We start from the raw sequence: 13,291 nt of genomic DNA, 5'->3' as shown, positions 1-13,291 counted from the left end.
ATGTTTTATTAAAATGTACGAAAGATCAGCTGTTGGAAATTGCGGACCATTATTCTGTGCACGTCAGTAGTGACGACAAAAGATTAAAAGACGCGATTCAGGAAGTGAATGGGTTTGTTTACATCTGGAGCTGAAATGTGATCCGAAGTTGCGGTTTTTCTTTCAAAAGTACGATTCAGTGATACGTAGTTAGCATTGTTTTTCGAGAAATTACAGGTCGATGGGGAACACAGAAAGTGCTGTAGTGCAGAAACGGTTGATCCGTTTATTTTAAAGGGATTGGTCTCTCTCACTGGTCGGGAGGGAGATCAGATCCCAATTAGAGTTTTGCGAGATACTGGTGCCGCCCAGTCCTTTATTTGTGACTCCGTGCTTCCTTTTTCTGACCTCACGTATTGTGGCTCCGATGTCTTGGTTCAGGGAATTGAGCTGGGAATTACGTCTGTTCCATTGCATAATGTGCATATTGTTCATGATTTAGTGTCGGGTCCTGTCAAAGTGGGCATTCGCTCTAAACTTCCTGTGAAGGATGTTGATTTTATTTTGGGGAATGATTTAGCGGGTGGGAAAGTGCTACTTCCTGAGGTGACCGCTAGTCCATCGATTCTGTCTGATTGTGATTCTGATCCAAGCCTTGCTCAGGTGTTTCCAGCTTGTGTCGTTACTCGAGCTCAGGCTCGGAAATATGGTGAGGCTGTTGATCTGTCTGATACGTTCATGTCGGATGGTTTACTTGAGTCTTCTTCCAGCAGCCAATCAGTTACTGTTGTGTCTGAGCCGCTCCCAACTCCTGTGGAGGGTGACTTGTCGCTCTCTGTGGATAAGGAGTTAATTAAGCTGGAGCAGGCGAAAGACCCTAATTTGGCTAAGTGCCGGGATGCTGCTGTTAGCAAGAATGATTTGGATAGCATGTCTGTTGGTTTTTATTGGGAAGATGGTCTGCTAAAACGAAAGTGGATTTCATCACATCTTGCAGACGGAGACTTTGATTCTGTCCACCAGTTAGTTATTCCTGCAAAATATTGGTTACATGTGTTGACACTCGGACATGATCACGACTTTGCAGGCCATTTAGGTATAACAAAGACGTATAATCGTGTTTTGCGTTACTTCTTTTGGCCTGGTATGAAGGCTGATGTTGTTAAACATTGTCGCTCATGTTACAAGTGTCAGGTTGTTGGAAAGCCTAATCAGTGCATTTCTCCAGCGCCACTTTGTCCAATTCCAGTTATCGGCGAACCTTTTGAACGGGTAATTTTAGATTGTGTTGGGCCCTTGCCCAAGACTAAGTCTGGGAACCGGTTTTTGTTATCGTCATGGGCTGAACATTTGGGAGATGTTTGTATCGTCTTTGCGCGGTTGAGGGATGCGTTTCTAACTTTGAATCTTGCCAAGTGCGAGTTTGGGAAGGCTACTGTCACCTACTTGGGGAAACAAGTTGGCCAGGGTCAAGTTCGCCCTTTAGAGGCCAAGGTGTTGGCTATTGTACAGTTTCCCATACCAACCACGAGGAGGGAGCTGCGCAGGTTCTTGGGCATGGCAGGCTACTACCGTGGTTTCTGCCGAAATTTTTCTGATGTCGTTCTTCCTTTGACAAATTTGTTAAAACATGGTTGTGACTTGAGTGGTCTCAGGATTGTGAGTTTGCATTTAAAAATGCAAAGGCTTTGTTGTGTAGTGCGCCAGTATTGGCTGCTCCCAATTTCCAGCTGCCTTTCAAACTGGAGGTTGACGCCAGTGCCACAGGTGCTGGAGCTGTTCTTTTACAGGAAGATTCGAATGGAATTGATCACCCCATTTCGTATTTTTCAAAGAAGTTTTCTAAACATCAACTTCATTATAGCACAATCGAAAAAGAAGCTCTAGCTCTGTTGCTTGCTTTACAACATTGAGGTGTATGTTGGGTCAACCACAGTTCCTTTGATTGTTTTTACTGACCATAATCCTCTTGTTTTTCTATCCAGAATGCGGAACACAAACCAGAGACTGATGCGTTGGTCTCTGTATTTACAAGGTTTCAACCTGGATATCCAGTATAAGAAGGGCAAGGATAATGTCTTGGCAGATGCTTTGTCCTGCATTTAGTGTGGATTTGTAGTGTCAGTGTTTATTCTAGTACCATATAATGTATATGTATATGGCAGTTTTTTGTTCAACCTATAGTAGGTTGAACTTTTGGTGGTGGGGGTGTTACGTATTACGCCTCCTGTGTTTGTATGTGTGCATGTTTCTCCTTTCTTGTGTGTGTCTTTCTCTCTCCTCAGGTGTAGCAGTTTGTGTTGGCTCCTCCTCCTTTCACCTGTTTCTACTTGAGGAAGGCCTATATAAACCTGTGCTTCTACCTGTTCGAGAGGAGAGAGGGTTTTGGGGTTTTTGCACGCTCGCCTTGCCATTTCGCATCTGTCTGCTTGGTTGGAGGGTTGGCTCCTGGGGCTGCCACCCTCCTTTTTGGACTTTGCATTCTGTTTTTTCTATTACCTTTTGTTAAGCATTCTTGTAAATAAATTTCACCTTTTTACTTTATGTCGTCTTGCGTTTTGGGTTTATGTCACCACCCTTTTTTTTTTTTTTTGATTGTTCATGCCTCCCTAGAGCATGTAACATACACTTTCACGTACTTTATTTGGGGGTAAAAAAACACAACAGTTGGTGGTTTGTCATTAGCATTGCAGGTGAAAAATGGATCCAGCTTGCGATGCTAGCTTCACTTTTCCAACTTGGTAGCTGGAAGCAATTAGCTTTGATGGAACTGGCTTGAAAGTGGGTAAAGGGAATAACTTATGGTATTCAAACACACAATCTAACAAATGTAAGCACTGAGTTAGACTTCTCACAGCAATTCAAAGACCAAAGTCAAGTCAAAGTCCTTCCCACGCCATGTGGTGCATAGGGCGGCGCCGATCTCCATTTCCATAGCCCTCGGCCTCTCGCCTATTACATAGCTAGGGTTACAGTGGGGGGCTAGTCCTCTGGTAACCACGAGAGTTTGACTCCCCACTCGCATCTGTATTGCAGCGTGCCTTGCCAGATGGCAGTAGGTACTATTTTTATGATGGTCTTTGGTATGACCCGACCGTGAGTAGAACTCCCAATCGAGAGGCAGACACGAGATGACCCTGAATAATTTCCTGTATACCAGTAATGAGAAAACTGATGCTAATTCTATGTTTGAGATCTCCATGTTCTCACTGATCAGTACTCTTATTTGTGAGGCGTCTCGTCAAGCTAATGGAACGTATGCGTATGTGTGTGCGTTCGCTCACAATGGCCACATAGCTTCCTCTGCTTTTTGTTTTTAGCCATTTTTTCTCTCTTGCTAACAGAAACAGGTCTAATCTCTAGATGACTATATTTGCTGAAGTATGTGAATGTTGTTTTTGTGCTGCCATGATTTATTATAATGGATCTTACTAACAGTTTGTACTCTTTGAAGATAAGAGGCTTCTCGCTCGCTCCTTTTACAGATGAGATTGTTGTTTAAAAAAAAGCGTTTCCCAATCCAGATGAAGGAAAATTGTGAAAAACTGAAAGCAGATGACTATTACCCAACATGGTGGATTTTTGATTTTTTTTTTTTTCCCAGGGTGATTTTGGATTTCTCATTAAAGCTTCATTTTCCAGATGTGATTTTAAAAAACAAAAAACAAACAAAAAACACTCAGGAACACACATGGCTTCATTTACGGCAGTGGTCCCCAAACTACGGCCCGCGGGCCGGATACGGCCCGCCTCCACATTTTGCCCGGCCCCCTGAACAATACCAGAGATGAATTATGATTTTTTTTTTCAGTCTGGCCGCGTGATCGCGACTTGTACATGCATAGAAACGTAACATTCTATTCCACCCTTCTGCAGTCTGTGCCATATTGGAAACCCCTCCCTCAAAAAAAAAAAAATCCTGGACACACCACTGTCAAATAACACGGAATAATGGCGAAAAGATTAGGTAAGAGAAAAATAGATTCAGAATGCAGGGTATTTAACCTGCAGTGGACAAACGATTATTTTATTGTTCAATGCAAAGAAAAGGCTGTTTGTCTCATCTGTCAAGAGACAGTGGCTGTATTCAAAGAATACAATCTGCGCCGACACTATGAATCCCGTCACAAAGACAAGTATGATAGCTTGCAAGGCCAAATGCGAGCAGACAAACTCTCAAAGCTAAAAAGTATACTGTTAGCTCAGCAGAATACATTTGTACGCCAAGCTCAGCTGAACCAGTCGTCTGTTCGAGCGAGCTTTCGGGTTGCTCAACTGATAGCTAGCAGCGGTAAACCTTTCACTGATGGAGAATTTGTCAACAAATGTTTGAATGCTGTCGCGGAGGAGGTGTGTCCCGAGAAGAAAGATGTCTTTAATGCCGTGAGTCTGTTGGCGACTACAATCACAAGATGCATTGAAGAACTTGGGGGTAATGTATATGCCCAGCTGCAGCAGAAGACAAAAGAATATGACTTTTTTTCATTAGCACTGGATGAGAGCACGGATGTGCAGGACACAGCGCAGCTGCTAATTTTTATTCATGGAGTTAGCGCAAACTTTGAAATGTGCGAGGATCTGGCAGCCCTCCAAAGTCTCAATGGGACTACGACGGGGGAGGATATTTTTGGCAAAGTTTGCCAAACCATGGAAGACTTGAACCTGGACTGGTCAAAGCTTGTTAGCATCACGACTGACGGAGCTCCTAGTATGGTGGGCGCGTCTCGGGGTCTGATCGGGCTCGTGAACCGGGAGATGGAAGAACGGGGTCTTATCGCCCCGCTACAAGTCCACTGCCTAATTCACCAGCAAGCATTGTGCTGCAAAGTGTTGAAGTGGGATTCTGTCATGAAGGTTGTGGCGTCATGCATAAACTTCATCAGGGCAAAGGGACTTAAACACAGGCAGTTCCAACAATTCCTGTCTGAACTGGAGTCTGCGCATGGCGATGTGCTTTACTACACAGAGGTCAGATGGTTGAGCCGCGGCAGAGTTTTGAGGCGTTTTTACGAGCTGCTACCTGAGATAAACGCATTTCTTCATTCAAAAGACAAAACGGTCCCATCGACCCAGAATGGAAATGGCACCTAGCATTTTTAACAGACGTGACAGAAATACTGAACAGCCTTAACTTGCAGCTACAAGGCCAAGGGAAACTAATCTGCGACATGTATTCCCACATAAAAGCATTTGAGGTGAAACTAGCGCTGCTTTTGGATCAAGTGAAAAACAACAACTTCATCCATCTTCCTGCTACCCAAAACCTCTCAACAGAGAACCCAGCGGTCCCGTTCCCAGCTGAAAAGTGTGTGGAAGCACTGGAAATGCTGAAGGCGGAGTTCGGTGTTCGGAAATGCTGAAGAAGGTTCGGGTTCGAGCCCCGTGGCCGGCGAGGGCCTTTCTGTGTGGAGTTTGCATGTTCTCCCCGTGTCCGTGTGGGTTTCCTCCAGGTGCTCCGGTTTCCCCCACAGTCCAAAGACATGCAGGTTAGGTTAACTGGTGACTCTAAATTGACCGTAGGTGTGAATGTGAGTGTGAATGGTTGTCTGTGTCTATGTGTCAGCCCTGTGATGACCTGGCGACTTGTCCAGGGTGTACCCCGCCTTTCGCCCGTAGTCAGCTGGGATAGGCTCCAGCTTGCCTGCGACCCTGTAGAAGGATAAAGCGGCTACAGATAATGAGATGAGATGAGATGAGATATTGCAGAACCAGCCACAGTTCTTCTGGACACTTTGACTGTCACACTCGCTTCTTCATTTTGCACCAAAAATTTTCCAGTAGCCTCCATTATGTTTTCTTTTTTAATCTGGAAAGTGCTCTTTTATGGAATATGCTGCTCAGATACAAACTTTTTTTTCTGTATCATTTAATTTTGTGCAGGAAAAAAACAATGTTTGGAACGCTAAAGTGTTTTGGGACTTGATAAAATAGAAATCTATAACATCTAATCTATAAGTTATAAAATAGAAATCTATAACGTCTAATCTGTAAGTCATAAAATAGAAATCTATAACGAAGTTTGGATGAAAAAAATAGACAGCACAGTACTGGATTTTTTTTTCTTTCATCCAAACAACTTTTTTCCAAGTCAGATGATGACCGAAGAGAAAGTGAAACTTGTATAGCAGTCATCAAAGTATAAAGTGCAGCTTTATGAAGTCTAATTTAGTGACTAATAGACATCAGTGTGTTGATTCGTCCTTGGCATTAACCACAGGATGTGTTATCCTGGAGAAATCAAGACCTGTTTCAGAGTAAACAGTGCGAAGATGTGTTTTGGAGCTCTGTTATCAACAGTCTCGATGACTGTGTGTGTGTACGTGCGTGCCTGTGCTTACTTTGTCCTTAGCAAATATTACAATTTGAGCCTATGGTACATTCAAATGATCACTACTGAACATTTCCTGATCAGGAAATTTAGAAGTATGTTGAGATCATATGTCATAATTTCTCATAAGCTCCTGCCTTTCAGACCTACCGACCTACTGCTCTCCTTCTGTGGATGTTCCAACACGAATACCGTCAAGATTTATACAACAAGGAATAAAAAAGTGACAAAATCCTGCACATTACTTTGTCATAATGTCAATGTAGAAGTTGTGGCTACACCAAGTCGTTCATTTACTCTCAAAGCATCATAGAACAAGATCAGCTGTGAGCTACTGCTCACTTGTGTATCCCCCCGCTCTCGCTTATATCAGAATGCAAGCAATCGAAGGAATAGGACACTTATTATGAATGTTGACTTCAACAAATAATGAACCCTGAAACAAGTAAGTAAAGAGCAGCGTCTCTCCCCAGGGATTTCAAATAGCATCCTGATAAACTGTCATTATGAAATAGCATTTTGCTTCTTGAAATAGCATTAAAATCCACGCTATATGTTTTGTAAATACATTCAGTTGGTAAACAGGAAGTCAATGTGCGACAGACCTGAAAACGGTATACATGGTAAAGAACCCCAAGCTGAAGTTTGGTACCAAATATCAAGCAGCTGTGATTTGTAGTTGCTGAGAAAAGTGTTGTAAAAATTTTGTAAATCTACGCTATATGTTTCATAAATACATTAAATCGGTAAACAGGAAGTCGATGTGCGACAGACCTGAAAACGGTATACACGGTATAGAACCCCAAGCTGAAGCTTGATACCAAATATCAACCAGTTTTGATTTGTAGTTGCTGAGAAAAGTGTTGTGAAAATTTTGTAAATCCATGCTATATATTTTGTAAATACATTAAATCGGTAAACAGGAAGTCGATGTGCAACAGACCTGAAAATGGAATACATGGTATAGAACCCCAAGCTGAAGTTTGGTACCAAGTATCAAGTGGCTATAATTTGTGGTTGCAGAGAAAATGGGTGTTTCGGAGAGATGGAGATACGGATGGACGGACGGACAGAGGCAAAAAAACCAAACAGTTACCCCACCCCCACCCCCTTTCGGAGCATGTGTATAAAAGAAAAAAACACAAAATACTCTACGAGGATGTGCTGGATCAAGTGATATTTTATGAGCTGATAAATAATGACAGTGGAAGCCAAATTTGTCGTTATTAATATGATTATTACAACTAGGACTATTCCTCCAGCAATAGATTGTCAGTCTACAAGGCTCCTGTTTGATGTTTGTTTGAAATCTAAAAAATTAAATTTAAAGTCTTCTAATTCATATTTAAAAACATGTTTCATTCATATATCATCATGTAAGTCTTTTTTTATTTTTCAGGTTTAAATCTCATCTCATTCTCATCTCATTATCTCTAGCCGCTTTATCCTTCTACAGGGTCGCAGGCAAGCTGGAGCCTATCCCAGCTGACTACGGGCGAAAGGCGGGGTACACCCTGGACAAGTCGCCAGGTCATCACAGGGCTGACACATAGACACAGACAACCATTCACACTCACATTCACACCTACGCTCAATTTAGAGTCACCAGTTAACCTAACCTGCATGTCTTTGGACTGTGGGGGAAACCGGAGCACCCGGAGGAAACCCACGCGGACACGGGGAGAACATGCAAACTCCACACAGAAAGGCCCTCGCCGGCCCCGGGGCTCGAACCCAGGACCTTCTTGCTGTGAGGCGACAGCGCTAACCACTACACCACCGTGCCGCCCCAGGTTTAAATCATTTCTTGTTTATATTATATATTACATCATATTCCACTTGACAGCATAGAAAAGGAAATTCTTCAGTCCATATTTTCTATCCCTGATTTTGAAAAAAAAAATCTATTGATTCTATTGATGTTTTTACTCAAAAATCTGCAACCTTGGAGGCGTGAAATACATACAGGCAATTTTAACAGTCAACTTAAGCACCTATGTGACCCCACTCTGATTACGTAGAAATTTTCCTGCTTAAATCGACAGAACTCTTTAGCTTAAGTCTCCTACTATGAATGCAGCCCACAACACTATTATTACTATTTTCATGTCCTCTTCTACACCTACTATTGTACATATATATAGGAGAATGATTTATAATCTCAGTCTCTAGTGTCACCCAGAAGAGGATTGGTTCCTCTTTAAACCTTGTGATGTATTATGTTTATGACATGTGGACAAAAGATCACAGTTTCTCATCAAGCAAATATCACCAGCCTGTTTTCACAGCTATTATCAGATCCTAAACTAAACTATTCCAGCTGAAATGTTGTTTACTGCATCTTTGTGCTAGTCTAAGGATGACCTTTATTATTTAAATCAGCTTTCGCACGCTTAGCGTCGTCCTGTCGTTACAAATTATGAATGGGACAGTCGAGTGCAAAAGTTTGCATACACTTAGATCAAAATAAAGACAAAGAAAGTTAATTTGGAGTAAAATGATAATTAGTATGTTGTGTTTAAAAGACTATCATGAATTATCATTGCATTAATGGTTAAATGGTGTGCAAACAAAGCAAAATGCTATCAGATAAAAAAAATTCAGTCTTTCTGAATGTGATAAGATTAATTTAATATTTTGTAACTATAGCGAGTGTCTTTTGTTTCCTCTGAGCAGCTTTTGGATTTCCTCAGTGACATTCGAGACATTTTTTCCTGGTACGTCATCTCAAGGATGAATGTCTTGTTCCAGGTGACACCCTCATTTCATTTTGAATATGACATCCAACCAAAATGATCCATTTTAGATGATAAAAAGGCAATGAGCGAATAAAATGTCACCTGATCTTTTTTCCCAATCTTCTACTGTACAGGTGAATTTGTGCCCATTGTGGTGTCAGATTCCTTTCTTGGCTGACTAGATTGTTGTGTTATGAGATACTTTTCTGCTCACCACAGATGTAAAGAGTGGTCATTTGGGTTACTATACACTGTAAAAAGTGATTTGGGCTTTTAGAGGCTGTCCACACGGCAACGGATTCAGGTGAATCTGATAAAATTGTTTATCGTTTCGGCCTGGCGTCCACAAGGCACCGGCATTTTGGGTGCCCCAAAATGATATTTTTTGAGAACGGGTTCCAGAGTGGAAAAATCTGGCAACGGCGCCATTGCGAAGTCGTCTGGATGAGTAGAATGGATTTGTTTACGATGATGTCACAACCACATGACTAGAACAAGCAGCACTCTCGCTGTTTTGTATGAACCACTGCATTGCATTCACTTTTGTATACAGCTTTTCTTTTAAATAAACAAGTAACTGAACCATTTCTTGAATTTCTTTTTTTTATTGGATAAGACTGCTTTTCAAAATGTTCACACACAATATAAAAAGTTATATAAATTATATAAAAATGCTTTTCAAAATGTTCACACACAATGAGAAAATTAAGTTACCGTATTTTCCGGACTATACGTCGCTCCGGAGTTTAAGTCGCATCAGCCAAAAAATGCATTATGAAGACGAAAAAAACATATATACGTCGCACCGGACTATAAGTCGCACTTTTTTGAAGGGTTATTCTATCCATAGAATCTGTGATTCTCTCTGATAAGCGGCGCGTGGTTACTGCGCGACTGCATTGCTTATTTAATAACCGAACAGCTGAGCAGTGACAACGCGCCCTTTGCCCTGCAAGTAGCCTAGTCTGATTATTTTAAATATCTACTACTATCTTTAATACTATCACTATCGTTATTACTAATAGCCTATATTATTATTATAACTAATATTAGTAGCCTATTACTGATGCATTAATCAGTTTGCTTTTAGAATATTTTTACCGGTAGGGCTTATTATCGCCCCATGGCTCTTTCATCTGTGTTATTAAAGCTGTAGTCATCATCGAGGAGTGTCATTCTTCATTTTTGTCGAATTTTATTTCATCAAATCAGAGGTCAAGTAGGCTATAGGTATATCATCTCCAAAGACAGGTACGGTAGTAAAAACAACCGTCTAGTGAAAAAAAAAACAACAACCGCTTTTAAATCCCCTACTTAAATCCTTAAAATGAGTCATTTAACTCATGTCTTGTGTGATCTGATCTCCAATGGTGAAATAAACCGGTTGTGATGAGTACAGTCTGTTATTTTAGAAGATAAATGTAATATATAATTTAATATATAGACTAATAAAAATTAATATTTTATAATATAATATCACGACATATTACTGTCTGTAACTGTTTGTCACTAAAGCGTTTTCTAAGATCATAATGTCTGATATTATTATTATTATTATTATTATTATTATTATTATTATTTTACACACACAATAAGCGCATGTGCGTAAAGTTATAGTAAACCATCCCCCGCCTTTTTTTTTTTTTGAGTCGCCGGACCCACCCACCTCCTGCGTTCTGGGACCTCCCACTTCACAAATTAAGCACTGCCTAAAATCACTACATAACTTATTTAAATAACTATAGGCCTATCATTAATAATAAAACACAGGTCAATCAAGTTTATCAAGCTGATGATTTCACTCCAAATCAGCAAATCCATTGAATTCCTCATCCTCGGTGTCGCTTCTGAACAACTCTGCCTCCAGCGGCAGATGAAGCGCCGTTTCCTCTTCTTCTGCGTGGCTGTCGTCAGACTCAGCATCAGCTCCAGTTATTCCGCGGTGAAAAAAAAGGAAAAAAAAACATATATACGTCGCACCGGAGTATAAGTCGCATGGCCAGCCGAACCATGAAAAAAAGTGCGACTTATAGTCCGAAAAATACGGTATATAAAACTATGCACACTAATAAAACTAATTTGTACACACAGAAGGCACGATTTCCTCGCGTAGTCGCAGCCATCTTCTTCTTGTTGTTGTGTGTTTGTTCCTGTGAGTGCTTCATGCTGGGTAGAGGAAGGGGTTTATGCGCATGCATCCTACTTCTTCTATTGTTCTGGTGTCTCCGATGGGACCGTCTTACAGCGCACGTAGAGGTGTGGCATGTGTATTGCATCGTTTTCAGCAAGCGTTGCGTTGCCATATGTACCTGATATTTTACTGATCCGTTGCCCATGTGGACGCGATATTTTTTTAAATAAAATCTCGTTGCCGTTGTCATGTGGATGTAGCCTTTGTCAGAAGGACTATTGTTGTCAAGCTGAGAGAACTCATTGCCCATTACAACACAGTCAGATAAGTTACAACAACTACAACTTTAAAAAAGTGGTGATAGTTGGTTTAACTCACTGAGTTTTCGTCTGCGTGCAACTTTTTTCTCTCCCATTTAAATCGGGGATATTTTCAGGGACGAGTTTTGACCGGGACAGGGCGGCCTAATCGGGGACTGTGGTAGTTTTGAGCAAGTCTGAAGTTCTTTAGGAGATTTGTGGAAAAATAAGCAGAAAAAAATATTGATGTATGAGGATTTTATATCTCATCTCATCTCATCTCATCTCATCTCATTATCTCTAGCCACTTTATCCTTCTACAGGGTCGCAGGCAAGCTGGAGCCTATCCCAACTGACTACGGGCGAAAGGCGGGGTACACCCTGGACAAGTCGCCAGGAGGATTTTTTTTTAATATATATATATATATATATATATATATATATATATATATATATATTATACTAATGCAATCAAATCAATTTTGCCGATAATGGTTGTACATGGTTTTTTTTCTTTCTTTGTTTTTTTCTGTACAGGGTTACTTCACTTCAGTGAGTAGGCTGTTCTGTTTGGGGCAACTGCCCCTGAGGTGGTCCTGCAAGTGTTGCAATTTCTCCTCGACGAACCAACGCACACTAATTGTCCATTATAAACTGAAGTACTGTCATCAGCAAGGGAGTAACTTTGATTTTGACATTGGTGGGGACACAAAAGTGATCCAAGGCAGAGCTTCTGAAAGGTCTTTTTTTTCCATTAGCAGTCATAATTTCATGTCATGCAGATCTTATAAGTTAATGAGAGCAGCCGAGGCCTAATGGTTAGGGAGTTGGTCTTTGGATCCCAGGGTTGCAGGTTCAAGTCCCACCCTTACCTCTCCCTACATCTCCATCCATGGCTGTGTGAGATACGGGGGGTTGATGGGCGGGTAGTCACGGCTGCTGTGGGAAGTGTGCTGCTTTTACAGCAGATGGAGTGACAGCTGGGATAGCCAACCATGTAAGTTAGCGAGAAACAGGTAGCTAATCAGAGAATGATATCTACGTTAGGGGGGGATTATTAGCAGTGTCATACATTTAACCCTTTGTGTGCCATATAATCATTGCTCAGGTTAGGATATCGGTTTTATTGATCGTGATTACACAGTAGCGGCTGAATATTGGTAGGGACACGTCCCTATGCAAAATTACACCCTAGGTCATCAGGCAAGGAACTGTCCTCTTCCCTGTGTCTATGCAGACTGTGTGTGCTCCTTCAGGACAGAATCATCTCTCAAAAAACATTTAACTAGAGACCATAGTCAAGCCCGTTCAAAGCAGGTGACTGCAAGGTTAAATTGTGAACTGTGCAATTTTTCAGAGACTTGTAGTGATACACAGTATTTTTCACGTTTGAAAATACACATACACAATAAGGAAACTGTTAAATGTCCCTTTAAAGACTGTAGTTTTCAGTCGAGTGTGTACAGTACTTTTCATGCACATAAGAGTAAGAAACATAACCTCTGTACTGTTGACAATTTTCGAGAAAACCTGTATCAAACTTTTATTCAAGGCACTTTAAACTCTGAAAGTACAGACTTTGAGACACATTCAGACGATCTAGACATAACAGATGATTTCATAGAGGATCAAGACCTGCGTGATTTACTTCAACACAAAGTTGCATTCCTCTTACTGCGTATACAAACAAATTTGCATGTGTCTAAAACAACAACTCAGGAAATAATAAATGAGCTATGTAGAATTAGCTCAGTTGTAGAAGAGTGCACACCAAAAATAATTGAAAGTGTACTGATCAAGCACAATTGTGAAGTAA

This window comes from Neoarius graeffei, chromosome 23 (assembly GCF_027579695.1).
Source record: "Neoarius graeffei isolate fNeoGra1 chromosome 23, fNeoGra1.pri, whole genome shotgun sequence".
NCBI classification, from domain to species: domain Eukaryota; kingdom Metazoa; phylum Chordata; class Actinopteri; order Siluriformes; family Ariidae; genus Neoarius; species Neoarius graeffei.
Note: the sequence above shows the minus strand (reverse complement) of the source record.